Source organism: Micromys minutus (genome assembly GCF_963924665.1).
Source record: "Micromys minutus genome assembly, chromosome: 1".
In the NCBI taxonomy this organism is placed as follows: domain Eukaryota; kingdom Metazoa; phylum Chordata; class Mammalia; order Rodentia; family Muridae; genus Micromys; species Micromys minutus.
In genome coordinates, this window is record NC_137969.1 from 222006549 (window position 1) to 222033128 (window position 26580).

The 26580-nt window shown below is 41.8% G+C and overlaps 1 pseudogene across 1 annotated transcript; it reads right to left on the reverse strand.

Moving 5' to 3' along the window:
- Positions 1–5598: 5598 nt before the first annotated feature.
- LOC308424325 (60 kDa heat shock protein, mitochondrial-like) lies at positions 5599–7294 on the reverse strand (annotated as a pseudogene). Its single transcript has one exon. The product of its transcript is annotated as a 60 kDa heat shock protein, mitochondrial-like (transcript).
- Positions 7295–26580: the final 19286 nt, after the last annotated feature.

The following is a 26580-nucleotide window of genomic DNA, read 5'->3' on the forward strand; positions in this document are numbered from 1 at the left end:
AGGGTTCACAGGCTCAGTTGACAAAATCAGACGGAATGTTTGGTAGTGGTGGTGAGACTGGGTGGTGGTGACTGTAGGATTTCTGCTCTCTAGAGCTGGGGTTGCTGTTCCCAACTGTCCGGCTACAGTGGAGGGTGCTGAGTCTAAGGGCTTGCGGTACACATGTAGAGGGACTTGTGGTTTGCACATAGCCACCAATAACAAGGGAGTGCATAAGGAAACATTGTTTTGAATATCTTAATTCGACTAAAGGCAAGAAATAGAAGAAGTTAACGAGGCTGGGGCAGTTCTGGGTATGCTCTAGAATTAGGCGGATCATTTTCTGGATGTAAAGGAAAGGTATAAGAAAAAAAACAACCAACCAACCAACCAAACAAACAAAAAACACAGAGAATGTTCCCACTGCCTTCTCCAACCCTGACCAGCTGCAGAGGGTGAAACAAATGAGCTTCTAAAGATGGAATCCTTTGTTTGAATACAGGTTAAATTTGGCTTCTCTACTTAGTCCAGGTCAGGCAGCTGACACCTTAATGCTTCCACCAGGCTGTAAACACGAACTCTTAGGAAAATAGCCCCGTTGCTATTTATTAGAAAACTCCAGACCTTGTATGAGCGGAGGATGAATCGAGGGATCAAATCAGACCGAGGAGAGTAAGGAGCCTGTGGATCCAGAAGGAAGGTCATTTTTTTTTTCTGCAATAAGTTATGCTCATAAGCCTCTTTCTCTGGTGCATTTAGATAACAGGACTGCCTGATTAGTGAGAAGTGCCCTGGGGCAGAGTGTCAGGAGTCCATAACCTGTTGCATTGGCTCATGAAAGGGCTGGTCCACTATCCACCACCATGGATGAACTGAGTCTATTCAGGAATCTCCAGGGCTGGGAAGGAACCTGCCCCTGACAACTTCTCCCCCGTGTCACACATCTGGGTCTGCACCGCTTCCTGCCTGTCTGGTCCTCATACCTTCCCCAGCTTTTCCCTGAAGGAAGCTGATGGGGAGAACATTCGAAAATGCACTGGGTCTATTCTGCACTTTCTCACCTTCTGACTAAGGTTTCCAGGCCCCAACACTTAAGAAAAATCAAGGTAGAAGGGAGACATTCCATTCTGTCTGTCCTCAGGTCTTGTTCTTGGCCAGCCCAGCCGCCCCCACCCCCACCCCGCTCCCTAAGCCCGTCTAGAGTGTCAGTTCCTGCTCTGGGATTTGTGAAACACCAGCTCTAGAGCATTAAAGTTCTGGGGACAAAGTGGCCACCAAGTACTTACTTCAAGAAGAAAGTGCATTTTTAAGTGAGGTCACTCATTGCTGGGCTGGACCACCAGCTTCCAAAACTGCTTAGACCGGGCACAGAAAGCTTGGGCCAGGACTGAGGTTTGACCTGAAGAAATTTTTCTGAAGAGAACAACAAAAAAACCCCAAACCCAAAACAAACAAACAAAACATCATTAGCAATAATAACTCAGTTATTTTTTTTTTTTGTTTGTTTGTTTGAAGTTTAGAAGTGAATCTTGGGCTTTTTGAGGGGCAAGCTTTAGAGTAGCAGTTACTTAGTTCTGGGGGAAAAAAATCAAGGACCTAATTAACAATGCAAATTTCAGGATTTAGTAGCTGGAAAGCAAAGATGCTCTAAAGGCAGAGAGAATGGGGTCCTCTGGAGAGGCAGGTCTTTGCTATTTCCTAAGGGGAAGAAAGGATTTGGCTTCCTGCAGGCTGCCCCTCACTGAGTTGACTGTGTCCTTTACAATTCTGGGTAGATGAAAGCCCTGCTTTTATAGAGGTTTCTAGAAACCTGGGTGCCAGCAACACACACTTGGGAGGATTATTTGCAGATTATGGTCTTTTTACACTGCCTAGGATTCCTCAGGGAGAGAACCAAGGGGTCAGGACATTCATAATGTGGGACGATGGAGTGACTAAGTCGTCACCTTAGATCTTTGCCACGTCGAGTTTCTTTTATACTGTGTGGTGTTGTTGGCTACAATTTACTAATTGTTGTCCCAATTTCTCTTGATAGCTGGCCATTTGGCAATCATAGGTTCTAATTCCAATCTTAATTACTATATTATAACTCTCAGATCTCGAACCATTCGTCATGAGATATGTAATATATTTTACAGAACATCTACAAAAATATTTTATTTTTTTAAGGCTGCAGCGTTCAAAGGCATCTTCCCAAAAGCAGAGGCAGAGAGCAGCTATGGAGACAAGGAGTCCCTGCAGGTGCTTAGCTATTAATCACCTCAGCGGAGGAGCTGAGCAGCAGAACCCGCGGGGTTGAACTGCAGTCAGTGGTATAAGACTCAGAGATGAGGGCCTACATATGGACAGATTAATAGATGGATGATCAGCAATTCCAGTAGGCCATGTCAAACAATGGGGACTATGTTGAGCTGAAGCCCCGGGGGACACTTGGAAGATTGCTCCCTTGATGCACACACCATGTGGTCAGATGACAGACTGATAGGACCCTCATCACTGCAGTAGAAAGTGTCCTTGTTTCTAATGGGTCGAATGAGGATGGGTATTACAACCTTTCCTTGACTGGTACTTTCTTGTTTTTGTTATTTGTTTATTCAGTTTTTATTCATTATTATTATTCATTATTATTGTGTGTGGATGCCTGCGGGTGTGCAAGCATGTGGCAGCTGGAGAACATTCTGCAGTTCTCTCTGTCCACTTTATGTGAGTTCTAGGAATTGACCTAGACCACTAGGCTTATGAGCAAGATGGTTTGGTGTGTAAAAGTACTTGGCTCACAAGCCTAGTTTTATTCATTTATTTACTTGTTTATTTAGTGTGTGTGTGTTTTGTGTATGGGTGCACGAGCACCATATTGAATGTGGGTGCCTGCAGAGGCCAAAAGAGGGCATTAGATCCCCTGGAGCTGGAGTTACAGGCAGTTGTGGGTGCTTAGGTTATGAGCTAGAAAGTAAACTGGTCTTTGCCGGGGCTCTAAACTGCTGAACTAAGACCTCTTACCTGTTGTGTCTGACAGGATCCTTGGCTTGGTTTTCCAAGGAGGTCTGAATTTTTTTATTTTATTTTATTTTTGTTTTATGTGTTTGAGTGTTTTTCCCACACATATATCTGTGTGCTACACACATGCCCGGTGCTCATGGAGGTCAGAAAAAGGCATCGGATCCCCTAAGACTGGGGTTACTAACAGTTGTAGAGCCACCATGTGGGTGCTGAGAATCAAACCTGAGTCACTGGAAGAGCAGCCAGTGTTGTCACTGTAGCGGCTGGTTGTGACATACATTGTACCCTTGTTCCCACTCTACTTTGACACATTGGGGTGGTATTTTTACTTTCAGGGATGTTATCTGTCAGATGTACATGATGGTTCACACGGGACAGACCGTGAATCTGCAGCACAAACGTCCTGCTCTGGGTCAGCATTCAGATGGCTTCCAGGGCCAGGAAAGCTGGTCTTGGAATTTGCAGTAACTTAGAGCACAGTACAGCCTCATCTTCACAGATGAGGCTAACAGTGCTGCATTTCCGCTTTGGGTTGTTCAGATCCCTGATTGGTCTCTTCTTTTTTTCTTAAATGCTGGGTTAGCAATGTGAGCCACCTTATTCAGCTTATGTTAATATGTTTTAAAGTAAATGGGACAAATCCAACACAAATTGAGTCTGGTCTGTAAGTTTGTTAGGAGTCATAGGTTATCTGATATCTGTGAATCTTTGCACTTCTTTTGAGTGGTTAGACATCAAACATCTCTGAGTTTATAGTTGAAACGACTTGAGACCATATGGGAAGTGCTTCCTCATTGCTGATGCCCTTGCTTTGCTCGAGTGGGTTGTCAGAACAAGTCTAGCAAGCTCTGCAGTAGAAAAGGAGTTTCAACCAGATGGTGGTGGTGTACATTGGGAGGCAGACGTGGGTGGATCTGAGTTCAAGGCCAGCCTTGTCTACACAGTGAGTTCCAGGCAAGCCAAGGCTACACAGAGAAACCCTGCTTGAAAAAACAAAACAAAACAAACAAACAAACCTACAGTCCCAGTAACCAAGAGAGCTAAAGCAGAATAGCAAGTTTGCTACACACTGAAATACAAATGTGATAATAATAGTAGAAAAAAACTACATTGAAAAATAAACAAGGCAAATAATTTCCTGTCTTTCAATAAATGAACAATAAATAAAACTGTATTTACAATATACTCATGAGATAGTATCACTTAGCCACAAAGAATATTTAATTCATGTCTTTGGAGGGATATGGAGAAAATCATGTTAAATCAAATAAACCATATTTAGAAAGATAAGTTATTAACATATTTTTGTTTATATATGGACTCCATAAAGAAACTGGAGTAATAATAAATAGGGCTAGAGAGATGGCTCAGCAGTTGAGAGACCACTTGCTTCTCTTTCAGAGGCCTTGATTTTGGTTCTCAGCACCCATGTTAGATGGCTGACAATTACATGTAATGTGAGTTCCGGGGGATCTGATGCTCCAGGGCCTTCATCTAGTCTCTGAGGGCACACATACATATGTCACACACACACACACACACACACACATGCTCGCACGCACATGTCCTTGCTGAGAGAAGCTGATTGTGATGGGATGAAATTCTAACCTAGTCTGCATATTCAGAGAGTGCAACTGTAAAGACATCCTTCTGTTGCAGGAGCAGCAAAAATGACAACCTTACCAGGTCAGGACTTTTCACATAATAAACAACTAAATTTCTGGATGGGTGAAAAATTTAAGTTGAGAGCCAAATGCAGTGGGCATGCCTTGGAGTCCCTTTCAACTACGTGAAAGTTGGAGGCAGGAGGATTATTTGAGCCTAAAAGTTCACGCCCAGCCTGGGCAACATTGTAAAGCTTATTAACTTAGTGTCTTTCTTTCAGAAGAAAAAAAGAAAGAAGGAAAGAAGGAAAGAAGCAAAGAAAGAAAGAGAAAAAAAATCTGAAAATTTTAAGGTAATAAAAGACTAGAATAAAAACATATCATTATGATTTATGAAATAGGAATTATCAGCCTTTGTGAAGAAGACACATAATCCCAAATTATAAACAAAAATAACTATGCATAACGGAATAAAAATTTAATGCTATAAACAGTATGAATAACAAGTAAAGGGCTAATATCTACCTATAAATATTTTTCTTTCTTTTTATTTTAAACTTTAAACAAAATTTTGTTACACAAAGGTTGTCACATAATTGGTTACTTCTCTACTTTGTTCACAATCATTCTCACCCTCCACAGAAAGGCTGCTTCTGAACTCATGTGGTGACAGCACTGCAGTCCTGATGCTGGCAGAACAGTAGAGATGTCCCAGTGATTGAAGTTGAAAGCAGGACGCTGGTGTATGGCTCTTGCACCCAGCATCAGGAATGTACAAATGTCTTTATTCAAAATACAAAATAAATTATCTGTAGGCATGGACAATGACAGCAGTAAACCATTATATATTGTCAAAAAAAAAAAAAAAAAAACCAAGTAACAGATGGTCACAGTGATCAGCCAGCCTTCTCTTCAGTCATTTTCTTCAGGTGGCTTCTCTGAAGTTATTGGTGAGGAACCTGCCTTGAGGTTCCTGTCACAGTTCATTGATAAGGGCAAAGCACTACTCTAGGACTTAGAACATGCCACCTCCCGTAGCCCCTCCCATTCCTCCCACTGCACCCATTCTAGGGTCCTTCCCTTCTTTAGGAATTTCTGTCACTACAGCTTCAGCTGTAGTTAGCAAGGAGGCCACCCCAGCAGCATCCAGTAAAGCAGTTCTTATGACCTTTGTTGGATCAATGATTCCCTTTTCCACCATGTTCACAAAATCTCCAAGCATGGCATCATAACCAACTTCTGAGGAATTCTGCAGAATTTTCTTAACTATCAAAGATCCTCTCACACCTGCATTCTTAGCAATCATCATTAAAGGATTTTTAGGTGCTCTTTTAATAATTCTATACCCATTTTCTGATCTTCATTTGCAGGTTTTAATGAATCCAAGGCCGGGATGCCCTAAAGCAGAGCTCAGCCCCCTCCTAGAACAATGCCTTCTTCAACAGCTGCTCTTGTAGCTTTGAGAGCATCTGTAACTGTCTTTCTTCTCATTCACTTCAACATCACTTGTCCCTCCAACCTCAACACAGTCACTGCATCTGAAAGTTTAGCAAGTTGCTTGTTCAGCTTTCCCTTTTCATATTCACTAGTTGTGATGTCTAGCTGCTCAGTGATCTCTTAAATACATTTTTCAATGTGAGCTTTGTCACCTTTTCCTTTCAAAAGGATGGCATAATCTTTGGTGACAATGACCTCTCCAACTTTTCTTAAGTCTTGAAAATGAGCTTGAACATTTTCAAGATTTAGATTCAATCTCTCTTCACCAAACACCGCACCACCAGTAGTGATAGCCACATCTTTAAGCTTGTTCTTCCAATTGTCCCCAGACCCTGGAGCTTTGACTGCTACAACCTGAAGACCAACTTTGAGCTTGATCAAAACCAGTGTGCTTAGAGCTTCTCTGTCAGCATCTTCAGCGATTATGACCAAGGGCTTCCGATGAGCATTAGCAATTTCAAGACCAGGTACAATGGACTGAACACTAGAAATTTTCTTTTCACTCAACAAAACATAGGCATTTTGGAATTCACACTTTTGACCTTTTGTTGTGTTAATAAAATATGGGGAAACATATCTTCTATCAAATTTCATGCCTCCAATAATTTCGAGTTCATCATTCAGGGTTTTTCCATACTTCACTGTGATGAGACCCTTTCTTCCAACATTTTTCATTGCATCAGAAATGATGTTCCCAATGTCTTTGTCTCCATCTGCAGAAATTGTAGCCACCTGAGCAATTCCTTCAGGGGTTGTCACAGGTTTAGATTATTTCTTAAGTTCAGCAATGACAGCATCAACAGCCATCATCACACCTCCTCGGATTTCCACTGCATTAGCTCCTTTGCTGATCTTTTCAAAGCCCTCCTTGGCAATAGACGGTGCCAGAACAGTGGCAGTGGTGGTGTCACCCCCAGTCTCTTTGTGTTATTGGCAACGTCCTGAGCAAATTTAGCTCTGATATTTTTGTATTTATTTTTTAAATCCATTGACTTTGTGACAGTGAGCCCATCTTTCGCTACTTTGGGACTTCCCCAACTCTGTTCAATAATCACTGTTCTTCCCTTTGGCCCCATTGTAACAACTACAGCATCGGCTAAAAGGTCTACATCTTAAGGCTTGAGCATCCGCACCAAATTTCACATCTTTGACATAGGCTGGAGTGAGGTGAGAAGCCAGTACCAGGAAACTGATCTCATCTGATGAAGGACTGTGGGTAGTCAAAGCATTTCTGTGGGACAGTGGCCAGAGAGCATGAGGTGAGGCAGGTAGGTCTGTGGCAAGTGAGGGTATAAATGTTTGTCAATAAATAAATAAATACAAGCAGACAATGTTGGCCCACACTTTTAATCCCAGAAGCAGGAGCAGATGGGTTTCTGAGTTTGAGGCCAGTCTGGTGTACTCGAACAGAATGAGTTCCAGTACAGTGAGGACTACACAGAGAAACTCTGTCTCAAAAAATGTAAATTAATAATAATAACAACAGCAAATGCAAAAGGCAGAGGTAGTTTAACAGAAAAATGGGCAAAGTCTATGAACTTGTTAATCATGGAGGTGATACAAGTCTACATGAGCAGATGATTTTAGGGCAGTGGATTTTCACTGATTTTAGGTCACACCCATCATCAGAGCCAAGCAGATAGAAGTCATAGGCAAAGACTGTTCTCTAGGGAGAGGTTTCTGGTTTCCCAGAAAGTTCACACTGAACATCAATTATTGTTTGGTGACAGCTGGCCTTACTAAATTATTTCACAGTATAGAAAGGCCCACCATAGTGGCATATACCTATAATTCCCAAAGTGAGTAGGTTGAGGCAGGAACATTTGGTAGCAGGGCAGCTACATAGAAACCAAAAAAGAAGCAGGCACTCATTTGTAGAGCATTATCCAGCATGCACAAAGTGTTGGCAATACTAAGTTGGCAGCATCACATTAGGAGAAACATGATGTTTGTATATAAAAGTCCTTCTGAAAGGCAACAAAACACCAAATACAGTGAAGTTAAGACATAAAAAATGCTGAGCTTTTCCAGGCCTGACTTGACTTCTTCACACAGAGCGTATGTCCCACCTTCAAGCTTGGTATTTAGAAAAAGCTACAGGGAGGCATCTACCTTCAATCTCTGTACTTATCGATTATATTGCTGATAAGATTATACTGTCAACTAATTATATCTAGATTTTAATGTGTGTTTTCTGTATGTTCTTCTTCCCAAAACCATCTGAAGTACAAACAACACTTATCATCGAATTTATTATTCTCATCTATCTATCTATCTATCTATCTATCTATCTATCTATCTATCTATCTATCTAGTTTTGTCTTTTTCAAGACAGCTTTGGCTGTTCTAGAACTCATTTTGTAGACCAGGCTATCCTTGAACTCTCAGAGATTTGCCTGCCTCTGCTTCCCAAGTTCTGGGATTAAAGACATGGGCTGCCACAACTGGCTCCTTTTCTAAATTATTAAAGTAATGTAATTTAAAATGAGATACAGGCCTCTAGAGTACATAGATTTTTATCTAACTGATCAGTTAAAAAATTATCTTTAGTATCAAATGGTGACAAAGGAGTTCTAAAATACAATCCACTATACTGTTGGGAAGGGAGTTAAAAAATGTGTGTGTGTGTGTGTGTGTGTGGTGTATGTGCACATGTGTTTCCATGTGGGAGGTGCTCATGTATGTATGTATGCATGTACACATGAAAAGCCCAAGGCTGACTTTGGGTGTGACCCTTGACCACTCTCCATTTTGTTTTTTGGGGCAGGATCTCTCAGTTGAATCCAGAGCTCACCAATATATCTAGTCTACTGAGGACCCTTCCTCTGGGGATTATTTGTCTCCATCTTCTGTTTCCCAAGTGCTGGAATTATAGGAGGACTTCCATGTCTACCCAGCATTTACACAAGTTCAAAGAATTAGAACCTCATCTCTCATGTTTGCATAACAAATGCTTTATCCAATAACCTATGTCCCTGCCATTGAGATGATTAAATATCAATTATAAATTCCCTTTGACCTTTTATAACTCAGAAACACATGCCAGTATTTATGTGTATCAATATCTTATTATAGTCTAATTTCTATCTAAAACCACTACACTGAAGATGTGTCTTGGTGGCAGAACCAGACATGCTTAGTATATGTGAGGAGGTGTGTTGATTTGCTGGCCCCACAAACCAAAACACTTACAAAAACCCTGAATGATCACAATAAAAATACTGAAGCAAACTAGAGCATATCTTTGCTTATCTTATTCCAGAAGCAGACCACATGACTAGTACAAGGTACATGTTTGGGAAGCTTTAAGTAGATACGCTGGGAAGTGGTTGTATGGGAAGGCAGGCAGCCAGTAAAGCCGCCTATTGCACCATGAACTGGAGTTTAAACTGTCAGGGAAATTGTGAAGGTAGTGCCAAGCACATGCTAAGACCATCCTAGCTGAGATCCAGAGAGCTGAAGTGTTTATGCTTCAATGGCTTTGAGTTAAGGCTTTGTCCCAGTGCACTTCAATTCCCAAGTACTTCAACAACCAGCTATGGTCAAACTGGCTTTGGTGGCTGGAGAAAAAGATCCAACAAGGTGGAGGTACTGGCCATCAGAAGTCTGGCTGCGCTGTGTAGAAATGATAAGGTTTCCAAGGAGATGTGAGCAGAACACCCACAGTGCCAGCCACACACCTTGACAAACACAGTGGCCTTTGGAGAGAGTGGCCTCTTACAATACATGATTAAGCAAGGGGCAGACGGATGTTTATCAGTGCCTCCACTCTCTTCTACATTTTATTTCACTGAGATGCTCTCCCCGAGTAGCTCATGCTGGCCTTGAACTCGATGGCTTCCTGTGTCTCACTTGCTGAGCTTACCAATAGTGCCACCATGTCTGGCTATGTTGTTTAGGGTAGCTACCTCTGGAGAGTGCAGGATGGAGGAGAAAGTGGCTTCTCATTTTCTATTTTATATATTTTTGGGGTTTGTTCTGTTTCCACAACAAACTCAAAGGCCACATTCCTTCCTCTCTGAGTATGTTTTAAATTTAAAAACTTCATGCTGCTGGAACCCAGTGATACCATACATGTCTAGTATGGATGAGCCTGAGTTTAATCCCCAACAACAGATCTCTCTCTCTCTCTCTCTCTCTCTCTCTCTCTCTCTCTCTCTCTCTCTCTCATCTATCTATCTATCTATCTATCTATCTATCTATCTATCTATCTATCTACCTACCTACCTACCTACCTACCTATCTATCTATCTATCTATCTATCTATCTATCTATCTATCTATCTATCCATCTATCTACCTACCTACCTATCTTTTTAAAGTTAAGTTACCCTTTAAGTTAAGTTAAAAGAAGGAGCCCAGTGTCAATTAGAAACAGAGCACATGTTCTAGGTCCAATTCAAGTAATGGGAATTAGTCCATAAGAAACCTTAAAACAGGGCTAGAGAGATGGCTCAGCAGTTAAAAACACTGACTGCTCTTCCAGATGTCCTGAGTTCAAATCCCAGAAAGCACATTGTGGCTCACAACATCTAAATGAGATCTGATGCCCTCTTCTGCTGTGTTTGGAGACAACTGCAGTGTACTCATACATTAAATAAATACATAAATTAAAAAACATGGAAAGTGTGTCTGTTAATTAATCATGTAACAAGTTTTAACCTAATGAACTATATGTCAGGTTTCATCTCAGATACCTGTAAGAGTAGCTAAGAAATGTCACTCACTGATCTAAATGTCACCTTTGAGACCAGACACATTCCAAGACTTAAGAATTTGACATTAAAAACAAACCAGCAAATGAATAAAGTACACAAGTCGCCTTTGCAATTTTCTTTGCATTGATGGAGACTTGGCTTATGACCTTAAAGCATCTATGCCATTCTGGAAGCTTCTGAAACCACGTGTTTATGATTTGTAGACTTTTGGGGGGGGCATTGGTCTATTTAAAAGAGGAAAAAGTCAGCCATAGTGGTGCATGCATGCCAATAATCTGAGTACCTGGTAGGTACCCTGTGGTTGAGCAGGAGGTTGCCATGCATTGGGGCCAGCCTGGGCTGCATAGTAAGTTCCAAGCTAGCCTGAGATGGGGAGGGGGGTGTTGAGGACATTAGTTCATGGTAGAGCAAGTGTCTTAGTATGTGTTAGAGGACCCTGGGTTTGACCCCAAGCAGCACAAACAGCTGGCATGATGGTACATCAGCAACTCCAGGAGACAGAAGGAAGAGAATCCCGAGTTCCAGGACAGCTGTATTGTGGAGTGAGAACAAAGGCTTAAGAACATAGTAATAAATTGTGATTGCTTTCCCTTGTTGCCTAGAACAGAGCAAAGTGTCTGAGAGCGAAGTGTTCCTTAACAAGTGGTGAGGGTGATGCTTTTTCACACCAAATTACTTCACAGTATTTATTCACACCTAGCAGGGAGGCCATCTTGGAGACCAGTGTTTGGAGGTTCTGCCTCGGTAGATCTGAGAGTCTGGCTACTTCCGGTCCAGGGATTGGGAATGTGACCCCAGCTCATCTCTAAGTAACTGCCTGGGATTCCTGACAATAACAACAGAAGACAAAGGTTTGGAGGATTTTGTTTTGCTTTTCTTTATTGAGAAAACTAAGCAAAAACTCTACTATTGCGCTATATCTCCAGCCCACTTTTTTCTCATAAAAAAATAAAAAACAACTCCTTGGGTAGTTTATGGATTTAGCAAATGCTCGATTGACATTTATAAGTCTTCAGCCCATTTTCTTTCAGAAAATGTCCCGGAAGGGTTAGGGATAGAGAACAAGAGAGACCTGGGTCTTGGTTCTTGGACCAGCTGTACCTGTGTTAGCAGGGTGACCCCAGGGAAATGTATGGAAGGCTTTACCCTTCTGAGTCACAAAGATGAAAGGCATAGTTTCTGTCCCCTGAGAGCACACAGAAAATGGAGCAGGAAATGATGTTAGTAAATAGCTACATCTCTGTGTGATGAAGGCTGCAAAGGTCCAGTGAGAACTGCAAAGGTGAGGCACACAGCTGGGGTGGGGGTGGGGCAGGAAGTCTCCTAGGCTCTCTGGGTTTCAGTTTCTCAGCTGTGCAATGGACTTTTGTGTCTTGGTAAAATACACCAGAGCCATACTTCAGTTCCAAATGAAGCCCCTGCAGTGGTTTACACATATCTATTTGCCAGTGGGAAAGGAAGCTTGATAGCTCTCACCATTTTTCTCTTCCTAGGACTCTTATGAAGCAAGGCTTTTGCCTTCCAACCTAAGTACACATCACCCCACCCCACCCCACCCCAATTAACATCCAGATCATTTCTAGGCTCCCCGTGATGAGTTTTAGAGGTGTGTATGTGGTTGTGTGTGTGTGTGTGTGTGTGTGGTATTAGGGATCTAGGATTTTATGCATGCTAGCTCTACCCCTGAGATGTACCCTCAGCCGATCAGATGTGCTTTCGATGAAAAGGTGCTAAGCCCACGGAATTGAGATTTGCTGGATCTGCAGAAGCAGGTCACAGCTGAGCCCACAGAGGCAAAATTACCCTGAGAAGACAAAGAACAAAGAAAAGAGCAAAGAATGGAAGGGAAGAGATCAGAAAAATCTGGGGGCAAATGATCTCAGCTCCTGAAGCAATCTCAGCCTGGCCTGTCCAAAGATGGGGAGAGGGGAATGCCTAGACAGCCCTGGATGTTTGGGACTCCTTGACACTATATGAGGATAAAGAAAATCTAGCAGAATTGTCTTTCTCTTTTTCTTTATCTTAGCAGTCGTGTTTATTTATCAGAAGCTCTGTCTTTTAGGGGACAAAGTCATGATGAAATTAAGAAAAGAATGCAGTCTTCCTAAATAATTAGAGAGCCCACACCACTGCTGCAGAAACCTGTGTTTCTGTCAAGGGTACAGTTAAGCTGCATTTCTCATTCATTAATGTCCATAGTCATTCATTCACTCAGTGCCAGCCTTGGGTGGAATGAGAAGATGCACCATTGGATTCTAGTAAGCACTTCCTGAGCATCCATCCTGCGCCAGACACTGGGCTCCATCCTAGAATTAAAATAAAGAGAGTTCAGCTTCTTAGCACCGAAACTTATTGTCTAGTCAATTTGCTAATAGAATATCTTCTTGCTTAGGATATCCTAAGCATTACCTTGAGCAGACATTATTCTTGCGTGAGGATCTGTCAGTTCTCTGGCCTTGTTGGGAGAATAAATCCAGAGGATTTATTCTGGAGTCTTGGCAGTTCAGCTTTGAGCTCACGGTATTTGTGAGTGAGAGAGAAAAATGGTTTGTTTCCCTATCTCTTCCCCACAGGTTTAACAATGCACCTGGCTGGGTCAGGACCATCCACTTTGTTCTCCAAGTGAGGTGTCACACATGCACAGTCATTTTTTTCTGGCTTTCTAAAAAGCTTGATTCAACCCTCCAGTTTCCTACCTCTCTCTTCCACCTGTCTTGTTTAATAATTAGTCTGCTTAATAACTGCTGGTGATGGGGAGGAGGGGGAGGAGGACAGAGATTGCTAGGGCTTACAAGACCCTGGGGAATGTAAGAGCTTCTGCTGCTAGAGTCTGTTCCGAAGAACTCCCTGGGCACGTTGCAAGCAAAAAGACTGCTCCTTCCTGCTCCAGACTTGACTGGCCCTTGTTCATTCTGGACCCAAGGGTCTTGCCAATGGACAGACTTTGGTTCCTATCCCTGACTTGCGTTGTTTCTGCTCTGGGGCGTTTACCGATAGCATTTGACCGATATTTTTCAAGTACTCACTAGGTCTGAAAGTCAGCACAGGAAAGGAAAAAGAAAACAACCCAGGCAGCTGTGACAATGTAGGGAAGCCAGGAGGCCTCGCTGGTGTGGCTCATGCCTGTTCAAGTGCACTGAGGCATGGGCTTCAGGACAAGTGATGATTATCTCCCCAGGGAAGTGGAACCAGAGAGATTAAGATGAGTGGAGAGTCAGAGAGGCCTTCATGTATGTAGTGTGGGGGCAGGAACACTGGTTTCGAAGTCACACATATGTGGGTTCAGATGCCACTTGCTCTGTTGACCAGCAGATGATCTTAGGCACAACATTGAGCATCTCTAGCTTTGGTTCTTTTCATAATGAAATGCAGCCAATAATTCTTTATTTTTAAGGTATTCATTTATCTTGGGGCTGAATGACTCAGTGGTTAAGAACACTGGCTGCTCTTCCAAAGGACCTGGGTTCAATTCCCAGCAACCACATGGCAGCTCACACCTGTCTGTAACTCCAGCTCCAGAATTTTTGACACTTTCACACAGACATACATGCAGGTAAAACACCAATGAACATAAAGTAAAAATAAATTATGTATAACAAATATGTATTTATTATGTGTGTGTTGAATATGTGCACCACATCTGTGCAGGGGTCCATGGAAGCCCAAAGAGAACAACAGACCCCTTGAAACTGGACTTAACAAGCAGTTGTGAGCCTTTTGGGTTCTATGAATCAAACCCAGATCCTCTGTAAGATCAGTAAATATTCTTGACACTAAGCCATCTCTTCAGCCCAGTTAAGAATTCTTCTCTTTCATAGGCATTTTTGGGAACTGATGGCATACTATGCCAAGTTATCTTTATTCACTAGACACTCAGTAAACAGTAAAGGGTGTCGTAAAGGGCTCACCTGTGGTTACAGTAGCTCAGGGAGAATGATGGACGTTTACACAAGCCTAGCACCTGGCCAACTCATCCTAAAACAAACAAGGGGGTAGGGAACAGGAAATAAATGCCACCTGGCACTATTTTTTGATGGCCTTTCTGTATTAGCTGGGTTTGGGGGATGTGTATAGAAAATGTGTTGTGACCGTCTGTTAAGCGGTCCTAAGAGCTTTTTTGAGGATTACCTGGTAAAAGATCAGTGTCCTCTTCTCAAACCTAAACTTCTTGTTGAGCAAGGGGTACTAAAAAACCACTAGCTGAGTATTTATAGCACCTTGGCCGCCAGGTTGCCTAATTTCTGAACACCAAAATACGTATCCTTCCTAGGAAAGTTTCTTTCAATTTGACCCATACAAAGAAAGCAACAGAGTGTTACTCCTCAGGTGAGCTGCCTGCTGTATGCTCATCCAATCGCATCCCAAGTGGTCCCACTTTTCTACAGGTTCGAGCAAGAGTATGGATCTGTAAAGCTGCCCCTTTCGCAAGTGTCATCTATACAGGTGATGACATTAGTACTAAGTCTTTGGCCAGACCAAAAAGAAAGCCTGCTTTTCTTCAGTAAACAGTGACTATGATACTGCAAGAGAAACATTGTGGTAAAGTTATTCCACAGGGTCTTCTTGGAGAAGGTGCTATTTGAGATAAGCTTTGAAGAGAGTATTGGTGAGGAGGTGTTGGGGTGCTTCTGTGTGGGGGACAGTTCGATCAAATGGAAGAGCACATGGAAAGATAGAATTCTAATTCCTGCTTGCTCAAAGTGTTGAAATTTGTAGTAATGAGACAGGAGATGATGCTGGAAGGTAGGCTAGACGTTGAGGGCTGTGATTTAAAAAATTATTTTGGAATTTAAAAAGTAATCAGGAATACTTGAGGCAGATGTGCATGTTAGGAAGGTTTCTCACCAGCTGTATAGGTCCAGAGGAGCAGGGCTAGAAGCAATGATCCAGGCCGAGGTAGTGCTGTATAAAGTAGGTCAATGCAAGCAGAAGACTGGAAAGAAGGAAAGAAGGTTTTTGATATAATATGACAGGGCTGAAAAAAATTCAGAAATCTGTAGTCCTTTCTTTTGTCATGGAAGCCATTAAAGACCAAAGAGACTCAATGACTTCCCACTATTTGTCTTTCTGTATTCCCAATCCCTTGACCTCCCAAGCAAATGCCAAGAAATTTCACATGGCGTGGCCAGTTTTCAAGGTCTTTTTCTCTAGATGTATTATTCTTGGTCTTTGGAAGTATTAGAGAAGAGTAAGAACGTGGGACTCCTAATTAAGAGGAGATTAGGAAAAGAAGGACAAGAGACCATGGGGGTCTCTTTTACTTCCTCTGTGGTCTCTCAACACATTTTTCATGTTAGAAAAACGTGGGTTTTATTTACAGAACGGTAGCCCTAGCATGTTGGCTTATTTGTAGAAGACTTGGCAAAAGCAATTGTTTTCTATCAAATATAACACACCCAAATTATTAGTGTTTGAGAATGCCTGGGAGCTGGGCCTACAATGTACACAAAGAGGCAAAAATTTATTCTGATGCAGGGTTTGTGGCTGACTAGAAGTCTGGTCTGTTTCATTAGTGATCTAAAACTGATCAATGACAAATTGGCATGGATTATATAGATAACTCATTAAATAATTCAGTGCTACTAGTAGTACTTAACAGAGAGGGAACCTGAGGCCCAGAGAGACTGTCCATCTGGACACAATGTAAGGAAGCATGGCTCAGATTCACTTCATTTCAATCCCTGATTTCAATTCCCTATGCTTCCCAGTACACCTGATCACCTCTTCAGTAGTTGGCACAGGGACTTGCGAACATTTGTACTGTATCCATAACTAGATAATTTCAAGTCATTCTCAAGACATAGGATATATTCAATTTTTTATTTGATAGGTAAATTTTATTAAACATTTAACATTCATATGCACATATGATGTGTTTGGATCTAATCCTCCTCCTATTCCCTTCCCTCCAGTCCTTCCCCTATCCTTCTATTTTCCCTCCAGCTGTATATACTTTATGTCCTTTTTAAAATTTAATACCCACAAAGTCCATTTATTGCCGTCTGCCTGTGCATGTGTGCAGGACTGTCTACTGGAACATGAGTATTCACTCGGTGTCTACAGCACTGAAGAAAGAGAATATCTCTTCTCTAGCAGCCAGCAGCTGTCAAGGGCTCCTCAGATAGGAGTTGAACTTCTAGAATCCTTTCCCCATCCAGGCTGGGGTTTGGGTTGGCTTGCTCTTATATAAGTCTTGTGAATGCAATCCTAGCCATTGTGAGTTTCTGTGTGCTGAAATATCCAGAAAATATTGTTTTACAGACATTCATTCCTTCTGGCTTTTAAAATATTTCTCCCCATTCAACCATGATGAGCTGAGCACTGGTGTGTGTGTGTGTGTGTGTGTGTGTGTGTGTGTGTGTGTGTGAGTGAGATATAGATGTCCCATTTAAAGCTGAGAACTCTACTGTTCTCTTGTTCTCTACAAAAAGATTTTTAAGTGAGATGTTGAGAGAGACACTAATCTCTGGTTATAAAGATAACAATTTAGGGAACAGTTTATTAATATGTCTATTTAACAGACTAATTCTACTAAGTTTTTCCCTAGGATCTAGGACCTAGTCAGCCATGGAGTTTTTGGTTCAGTTAATGGTTACCATGGGTCCATCTTATGGTATGGGCTTTAAATCCAAATAGAGGGTTGTAGCTTGGATTTTTTCAAAGCCTACTTTTAAATGCTTTGACCTTCCTTCTAGCCTATGAGAGGTAGTGAGAAAGAAGGTTATTAGGAAATGGGGGAAATGGACTTGTTTAAAAATGAATCTTTGGAGCAAATCCCATCTGTGTCATTGTCAGGAAATCATCAGTTCAATTCACAGGTCAGCAGCAGTGGCAGCTTGATCCTCTTGCAAACACTTCACGCATATACCAGCAGCACAGTTTGGTAGTGTTGGGATAGCAGCAGAGGTAGCACTATTTCTTAGGAACAGTCAGGCCTTAGCAGAATTGGTATGAGTGATTAGAAGGGATTCAGACCAGCAGTGATGCCAGGAAAAGTTCTTTGCTGTGCCTCTCTCAGTAAAACAAAGATTAGCAAGGACTTGAGACCAAGAAGAGTTGGAGAGCTAGCTCTACAAGCAAGCTCCTCTCGAAGTCCATTGAGTCCTAGTTTTACTTCCTCCAAATGTCACCTGTCCTCCATGGACCTTGCCTCACCATGTGTCTTTCCTCAGCACATGAGTTTGTCTTAGCAAAACTCCATGTGGGTCTGTATCAGCTGGCATCACTCTGCCAATCAGTCCAAGTCCTAAGAAGCAGCAGGAAGCTGCAGCACACCACCAGAAGATTTTCTTAGCGGTTTTTCTCTCTATGGAGTCCTGACAAATGGAGTTCAACTACACAATGTAAGGCGAACCAATACATGCATGTTGCTGGTGAAGAATCCTTCATCACATGTCCTTTCACGTGTTTGATTTAGAAGAATATCCTTTTATCTGTGTCTGCTTCAGGAAAACTTCCTTCACGTGTTTGTCCCAGCAAAACACCATCCAACACAATGGACTTTCCAAAGAACCCTTAAGTTTCCACTTCAGAGGGTAGTTTGATATTCCAGTAACTTTTGTGTCACTGTTGCACTAGGGTATAGCATACAAGCTTCATAATTCACAGCTGGGAAAGACTGATGGGAACTTTTCTCTTCTGGTAATGTGCATGGAGCCTTCCAGAACTATAAAAGCTAGCCAGTATATGAAGGTAGGTTCTAGGTTGAACTAAACTTGTTTTTTTTTTTTTTTTTTAAGGCAGAGTCCTATTATTCAATAGCCCAGGCTAGCCTTGAACTTGTAATCCTTCTATCCCTGTCTCCTAAGTGCTGAGATTCAGTCTTATTCTTTTGGACTTCCGACTCAAACCTGGACTATACCACTTATGGTTGATTTTAGGTTATGTTCTCAACCTAAGATGTGCTTTTTTGGATAGCATAGGTATTATGCTAGATGTTATTATTATGCTATGATGTTAGCAGCATCATGCTTAAACAGGGTCTTTTTAACAGCACAGTGACCATCTCTTTTTCTTTAAATCATGGGAAAAAGAACTGCTAAGACTTAATGCTTCTTTCCTATTCTTTAAAAATTTATTTATTGTATTTTATGTGCATGAGTACTTGCCTGAATGAGTATATGTGCACCATGTGTGTGGTATCAGATTTTCTGGACCTGGAGTTATGGGTGTTTTTGAGCTACCATGTGGGTGCTAGGAATAAAACCTGACTCCTCAGCAAGAATAGCAAATGCCTCTAACACCTGAGACATCTCTCCAGCCCCATTGTTTTTTCTTATTGTAATCTCAGCACTTAGGATGCTGAGAATTCCAGTTTCAAGTTTGAGAATAACTTGGGCTATATAGCAAGACTATCTCAGAAGGAGAAGGGGAGGAAGATATGGAGAAAGGGAGGAAAAAAGAGGGAAAAACACACAGAGAGATATTATATAGTATTAAAAATATGTGTAAAATGTATAAACTGTTTGGAGTCAGACCTAGTGACAAAGCTTGCTTGGACTACAGAGTAAGTTCAGAGTTGGCCTGGGCAACTTAAATGAGATTCTATGTCAAAGTAAAAAGTGAAAAGAAACCTGGAATATAGCTCAGTGGTAGAGCACTTGATTGGGATTAGGTTCAATCTCAATCACTTAAGAAAACAAAAAGTAATTTTTGGAACAGGAAGCTAGCTCCGTGCTAGAATGCATTCATGAGGTCCTGTGTTCAATGCCAGGGTCAAAGAAGGAAAAGTAGTAACATCCTATAGTTGTATGTTTCAGTATTTGAGCATGTGTACATATTTTCTTATCTACATATTTTCATGAGTATAGATACATACACAAGCTATCAGGGACTGGAGATGGGGCTTTGCCATAGAATTCTTACCTTTCCTATGTGAATCTTTGTTTTCGATCCTTGGCAACTGTAAATAAATCAATGAATAAATTGTAAACTATATACGCGCATATATGCTTATACACATTTATTGTTTTCCTGTTTATAAAATAAAGTGTTATTTCTTCATAAAGCCACATGGATGGGCTTCTGTGACTGGGACAAGCACTGGAGAACATTAGTGCCTCTGTTGTTTCTTAGTGGCTCATGACAATTGCACAACTTCACAAGGCTTGTGTATCAAATTGAGACCATGCATCCAAGAGTATTTTACAAGTCACATAGATTCTGTTCATGTTAGTTATCAAGATATCTTATGTGATATGAAGATTATATTGTGCAGGGATGGACTGGATATTTCCCTTTTGGCAATATACTTTCACTGGAAAGTAGAATTTACTTTTCCCACCCCTGCCCTTGATTTTTCTTTTATCTTGTTCTCCCTTCCTCACTCCCCTCTCCCTCCTTCACCTCCCCCCCTTTCATTTTTTGTTTCATTGGTTTGTTTGTTTGTTCTGGTGCTGGAATCAAGCACAGTGCCTCATGCCTACTAAGCAAGTGCTCTACTATTGAACGGAATCTCACTGAGTTGCCCAGTTCAGTCTTGAACTCACTCATAGGGAAAGCAGTCTTGAATTTTCAGTCCTTCTGCCATGGTCTCCTGAGAAGCTGGGATTAGACATCTGAACACTAGATATGGCTGGATGTTTGTCATAATACTTAGAAACAATAGGCATTTGTGTTTTGTACAGAGGTTAAGCACCAAGGTTGCTGACTTAGTTCATAACAAGTGGTATCAGGTGCCTGTGTATTAGGAACTTTTCTTGGTCCCAAGTAGCCTGGGCCCCTAAGAACCTTTTTCTTTTTCTAGTAATCTCTGTCCTCTAGACTACCCTGATGATTAATCTGAAGAGCCATATTACTCACATCTGTCACCAAAGCACAAGATCCTAACCACAACGGAAACAAGAGTCTTCCCAACAACCCCTGTGAGTTCATAGTCTGAGGGCATTTACCATTGCCATATAAGGAGGTATAACTTGGAAAATATGGAAGACCTTAAGAAGTATAGCATCTCCTTAGTGTCTAAAGCAGTTCTTGATTTAATACTTTGCTTTTTTTCTCTTTTCAGATGACAGCTCAAGTAATTCCAAATTGGTGACTTTTTTTTTTTTTTTAAACTAAAACTAACAACAACCTGATTTGGAGCTATTCAACCATTCTTCAGCTCCCCATACTGTGTGTCTATAGATAACAGGCATATATATTATCTACTTTTGTTTACTTCTCCCCAAACGGAAGTCTATTAATTTTCCAATATATTTTACAGAATGACTTGCCTATTGCCAGCACAGGGAGGGTATATTAATCCTTACACTCAACAGTGTTTAAGATAGAAAATAATGGGACCAAGAAGAAACCGAAGGGCCAAGACAACTCATTTGTCTCTGATGTTCACCCTAAACTACTTCAGAAATGCTAGCAGTGAATTAAACCCTGAGCTCTAGATGACTGACCTAAATCACACTTTACAAAGAGACTCTTTAGTTTCTTAGCAAAAATTGCGTTTTATGTCTAGATTGAGGGCACTCTGTGAAGGCATGAATCGAGTGGCATGAACTTCGCTCTGTCTCCTCTGAGGATAAAGAGTCAACATTATCTCTTTGTGCTCAGAAGCCTCTTCAGAAGAAGACAAAGGGAGGCCACACCTTGTCTAAGATACTGACATGAGATACATCAGTCTAAAAAAGAAGAGCTGGCTTGGAAAAAGAACAAGGAGGGATTTCCTTGCTCGTAAAGCAAACCTGCGCCTCTGCTTTATGGATGGTGGAAGGGCCAAAGTTAACATGCAAGTTCTATCTGCCCCGAAACAGATACTTCTAGGAATGTTGGAAGCTATTGTTTATGGGAGCTAGCAAGCCATGTGTTTGACCCAACTGCACCAGATCTGCTTGATCATGTGTATGAAGGAGGTATGTAGGCAGGAAATATGTCTGGGTGTGTGTTTGTCCCTGATTGGATATAGGTGAGGGGCACTCAGATAGGGAGTATGTCAGGATCTGTGCTTGCCCCTAATTGGACCAGATGAGAAATGCAGTGGCCTTATGGGTTGCCTTTTTAAGTCTCTGCAAAAATGTGACCTGGTGTCGTTTCCTGGAAACCCAGAAAATAATAATGGGAAGTAAACCTGGCCAGAGTTTAATTAAAGCTTGCTTCAAATTTGGCTCAAGAACCATGAACTGGTATTTTTCCCCAAATCTCAGGGTTAATAGATGGGAATCCTCTTATATATCTTAATCTCTTACCTAGTACCTTGTTTTCCTGTGAGGTGATCTGAGAGCTCAGGCTGAGATTAATAAGGCAGCGACTAGGGCGAAGAGAAGACTGAAGACCACAACCAGAAACTCTTTTCGTATAAAGTTACTAGGAATTCATATTTAGCTAGTAACTTTGTGAAAGCAACTAATCTCACAACAGAATAGGGATTATTGGAATGTTCAAACATCGGATGCCACACACTAATTCTACATAGTTATTGTCCAAGTTATAAATTTAGTTGTGTAAATTAACAAATGTCCAAAATCCTTGGACATCTAAAAAAGGAGACTATTTACCTACATAATGAAGAAAAAAATTGAACAAATCAAGACTCTTATGAGGGGCTTGAAACATGGCTCAGTGGTTAAGAGTACTTGTTGCTCTTGCAGAGAGTCTGGGTTTGGTTCCCAACATCCATATGGTGGCTTAGAACCACCTGTAACTCCAGTTCCAAGACATGTCATTCACATACATGCATGCAGGCACCCATACATACACTAAAAGTAAGTCATTTTAGAAAGACTGTTATAGAGGCTGGAGAGATGGCTAAGAGGTTAAGAGTACAGGCTTTTCTTCTACAGTATCTGGGTTCTATACCCAGCACCCGTGTGGTTGCTCACAGCTGTCTGGAACTCCAGTTGCAGGAGAGCTGACACCTTCTGGTTTCCCTGAACACCAGCTACACATGTGGCACACAGAGATGCATGCAGGTAAAACACATATAACATAAAATAAATAAATAAATAAAGTATTATCAAAGGTGGGGGAGGGGAGTGCACGGTGGGGTTTAACCTAACTTTGGATCAGTTATTTAGACAGGACCTCAGTGATAGTGTTAGGTAACAAATCATGGGTAACAGATGTAGTTTTCCAGGCAGAACTTGGCATTCATCCTTGCAGATGCAGGCCATGTATTTATTAGTGCATGTGGAGTTGGTAGAATTGACAAAAAACAAGTGACCACATTAACAAAAAAACAAAGTGGGGTTGGCAATGTAACTCTGTATGTGAGGTGCTGGGTTCAAGGTCAACACCACAAATGCAAAGAGACAAACAGAACCTGGGGTATTAGTTAAATTAGAGGCTTTAGCTAAACCAAGAATAGTTTCATTATTTTATGCAGCATTGGTGTGAATGAGAATCCCTGGAATGAAGCTAATTGTGTCTGCAAAGGCTGGCCGTCTGATTAAAACCTCAATGACTTTGGAGAGGTTAGAGACTGATTACAGTTTCTCTTGGGCTATCTTTATCCCCTTGAAAGAGTCATTTTACTGCCCACCTCAGTATGGGACCTAACATCCTGCTGTGCATGTAAAAACCTTTGGAATATATCAAATTAACAAAAGGGTTAAGAATGCCATCAGCTAGCCTCTGGGGCCAATAACCTGGATTTCTCTGCCTGACTGTAAGCTTGCCATATATGTCTGTTAAATGCTTTGATTTAGGGCTTTCTTTGCTTTATTATTATAAAACTTTCTGGATTCTGATTCCATGTTGGAACATAGGACCTGGGGTAACCTGAATCTATGTTCCCAGCCCATGGACACTCATATTGACACCAGAATAATTTATTTTGTTTTGATATATATTTTTTAAGACATGGTGGCCTGGAACTCACTGTTTAGTTGAAGATGTCCTCTGACTTCTGGTTCTTTAGTATGCACTTTCTAGATGTTGAGATTACAAGTGTGGGCCCCCATGCTGGTTTTCTATGGTGCTGGAGGGCTTCATGCATTTGATCTAGGACCCCATCATCTCAGCTACATTCTACCCCAGTGAATTTTGCTTTTATTTGCTAAGTTATAAACTTATTTGTGAGGCTCCAACTGGTAACTTTCCTAGACATACTTGTGAATTTTTATGCTAGTGTGTGGGTTTGGAAGGCAGGCAGGCACACTCACTGCGTATCAGGGCTCCAGTGCTTCCATCTGTCCTACTGCTTTGTGTTTGAAAGACTGTGTTCAACACTGCCTGGTAAATGCCACATTGTAGAGCTGAAGGTCAAGAAGCCTCTTCAGCATCTAGGCCAAAGTAGAACTTGTTGGCCTGCAGAGACACTCCCTAGAAAGTGAATTAACAGTCCCTTCCAACATACAGCTGCCTTCCTCCCACAAGGCAATGCTTCAGCAATGCTGGCCTCTGTTTTTTTTTTTTTTTTAATTTTATTCTTATTTGTGTGTGTATGTGTGAGTTTGTCGGTGTGTATCCCTGTAAATACACTTGCTTGTGGCTGCCCGTAGAGGTCAGAAGATGTCAGATATCCCAAAGCTAGACTTGTGAGCAGTTGTGAACTGACTGATGTAGGGCCTAGGAATGAATTCTAGGCTCTGCAAGAGTAGAAAACATTCTTTTTTAAAAAAAAATAATCATTTGGGAATCTCACATCCTGCACCCCAATTTCACTCACCTCCCACCCCGCCTATGTCTGCCCTTTTCCCCTGTATCCTCCTCATCCATGAAGAGGGAGGAGGAGGAGGAGAAGGAGGAGGAGGAGGAGGAGGAGGAGGAGGAGGAGGGGAGGAGGAGGAGGAAGAGAAGGAGGAGGAGGAGGAGAAGGAGGAGGAGGAGGAAGAGGAGGAGGAAGGAAGAGAATAAGTCCATTTTGTGTTGTCCATATTCTAACTGCAGCATGGTCAAATTCCTAGTGGCTAGCTTGCCAAAGGAAGACTTTCTCTGTCTTCACCGCTGCCAGGAACAATCAACTGTGGAGAGCTATGGAGAGGGCAGGGGGAAGGGCAGAGCCGGCTCTCCAGTACCTATGCCACCACCAGCAGAGCTGGTGAGGGGCAGAAAATAGAAAGCACTCCTAAGCTCAGAGCCATCTCCTTAGGCCTTCCCACCCCACTTTTCTGTATTTATTTTTCAAATTTTTAAATAACAAGTCATGGGAAACTCCTCATTGTAGACATGATGCCATTTCTAAGCCATCTGCTGACTAAGTCAACATTTTATGGACCATTTATCTGCTTTCAAAGAACCATACCATATGTCTTGCTAATATCTAAGAAACTTGAGAGTTTTAATCATTAACAGGCAAATCAGTTGCATCATTTTTGCAAGGTGATTTTAGATATATTTTAGAAAAACAAGTATATCTTTGTTTTTCTACAAGAGAGAACAGAACATAAATTATATCTTAGATTTCCATTTTATATAATATAGAAGAGTTAATCTAGTAGCTACAAGGAGACTAATTTATAGTTTCACCTTTCTCTCCTGTAGACGGACTCTCTAATGTAGGAAAGGATGGGCACCCAGTAATGTTAGGTGCTCTGAGTTGGTAGCACCTGAGATGGCTAACTGCTGTTAGCTAGCCCCAGCCTGCCTTCTACACCAGCAGCCATGTTATCACCAGCCTTTAAAAGGTCCCATCATCACAACCTACTCTCCTGCTCTCTATCTTTCTCACTCTCTGTCTCCCTCTGTTTTTCTCTCTCTCCTTTCACCCTACCCCACCCCCAGTAAAGCTCTTGCCTGAGATCTGTTGCATGGTGTGTTCTTTGCAGCATTCCTCTGCCCACAATGGATTTGCCAAGGTCCTCTGCTGCATGAATCCTAGCAACTCCTCTGGGTCTCTCCCCACTAATATCCAGAAATACCCAGCATGGCCCTATGCCATTCTTCATAGTGGTTCCTCAGCCAGTATTCATTTTGGAAATCAGAAAACAATATACCAGAGTGGCCCTTTGAATCCCTGAGCTAGAGCAACAATCTTTAAGTCAAGATCTCTCCAACTTTGTTTCATTCCTAACAGTGGAGCTACTCTCTTACCTGACTTAAGGAAGTTCTCTCACACAAAATATGATTGTCTTGAACTTCCTTCCAGAAACCTGTTAGTCACAGAATAAAATCTGAGAACAGGAAGGGGCTCTGAAGAATGCTACCATACCTAGACAGATTTTGTCACAATCACTGTTTGTTTCTTAGGCCTATTCAGTGTCTACAAAAATTATTAACTACATTCTGGTGTGTTGGCACATGCCTTTAAGTAGGCAGATCCCTGCGAAGTCAGCCTGGTCTACATAGTGAGTCCCTAGACAACCAAGGTTACAGAAAGAGACTGTCTCAAAAACAAAAACAATTATTAAATACTTTTGAAGCTGCCTATATTCCTGTATTTCTCTGTCCCCTGTGAAGAGAGGGTTATAATCCTCTGAGCCTCCTTGGGCTGCTGGGTAATTACTCTGCTATAATATACACTGATAAATTAAAAAACTGTAAAAGCCAGCTTTCTCCTGTAAATCCATTATCTGTTTATTTAAAAAAAAATGTAGTGCTTAAACCTTCCCAGGGGAAGAAGCAATCAGTGTTTTTCTCAACTGCTGTTCAGTTTACAGCTGCTTCTCCACGGCCTGGTTCCTTTGAGCTACAGGTGCTCCCTCTCAGCTAACTTCTGAGTCCTCGGGAAATACAAGGTGTCCAGCTTCTCTCTCTCTCTCTCTCTCTCTCTCTCTCTCTCTCTCTCTCTCTCTCTCTCTCTCTCTCTCTCTCTCTCCCTTCTCCCCCTCTCTTCCTTCCTCCCTCTCCCCCCTCCCCCTTACCCTCCTCCTCTCTCTCCCCCTTCTCCCTCTCTCTCTCATCTCTGGGGCC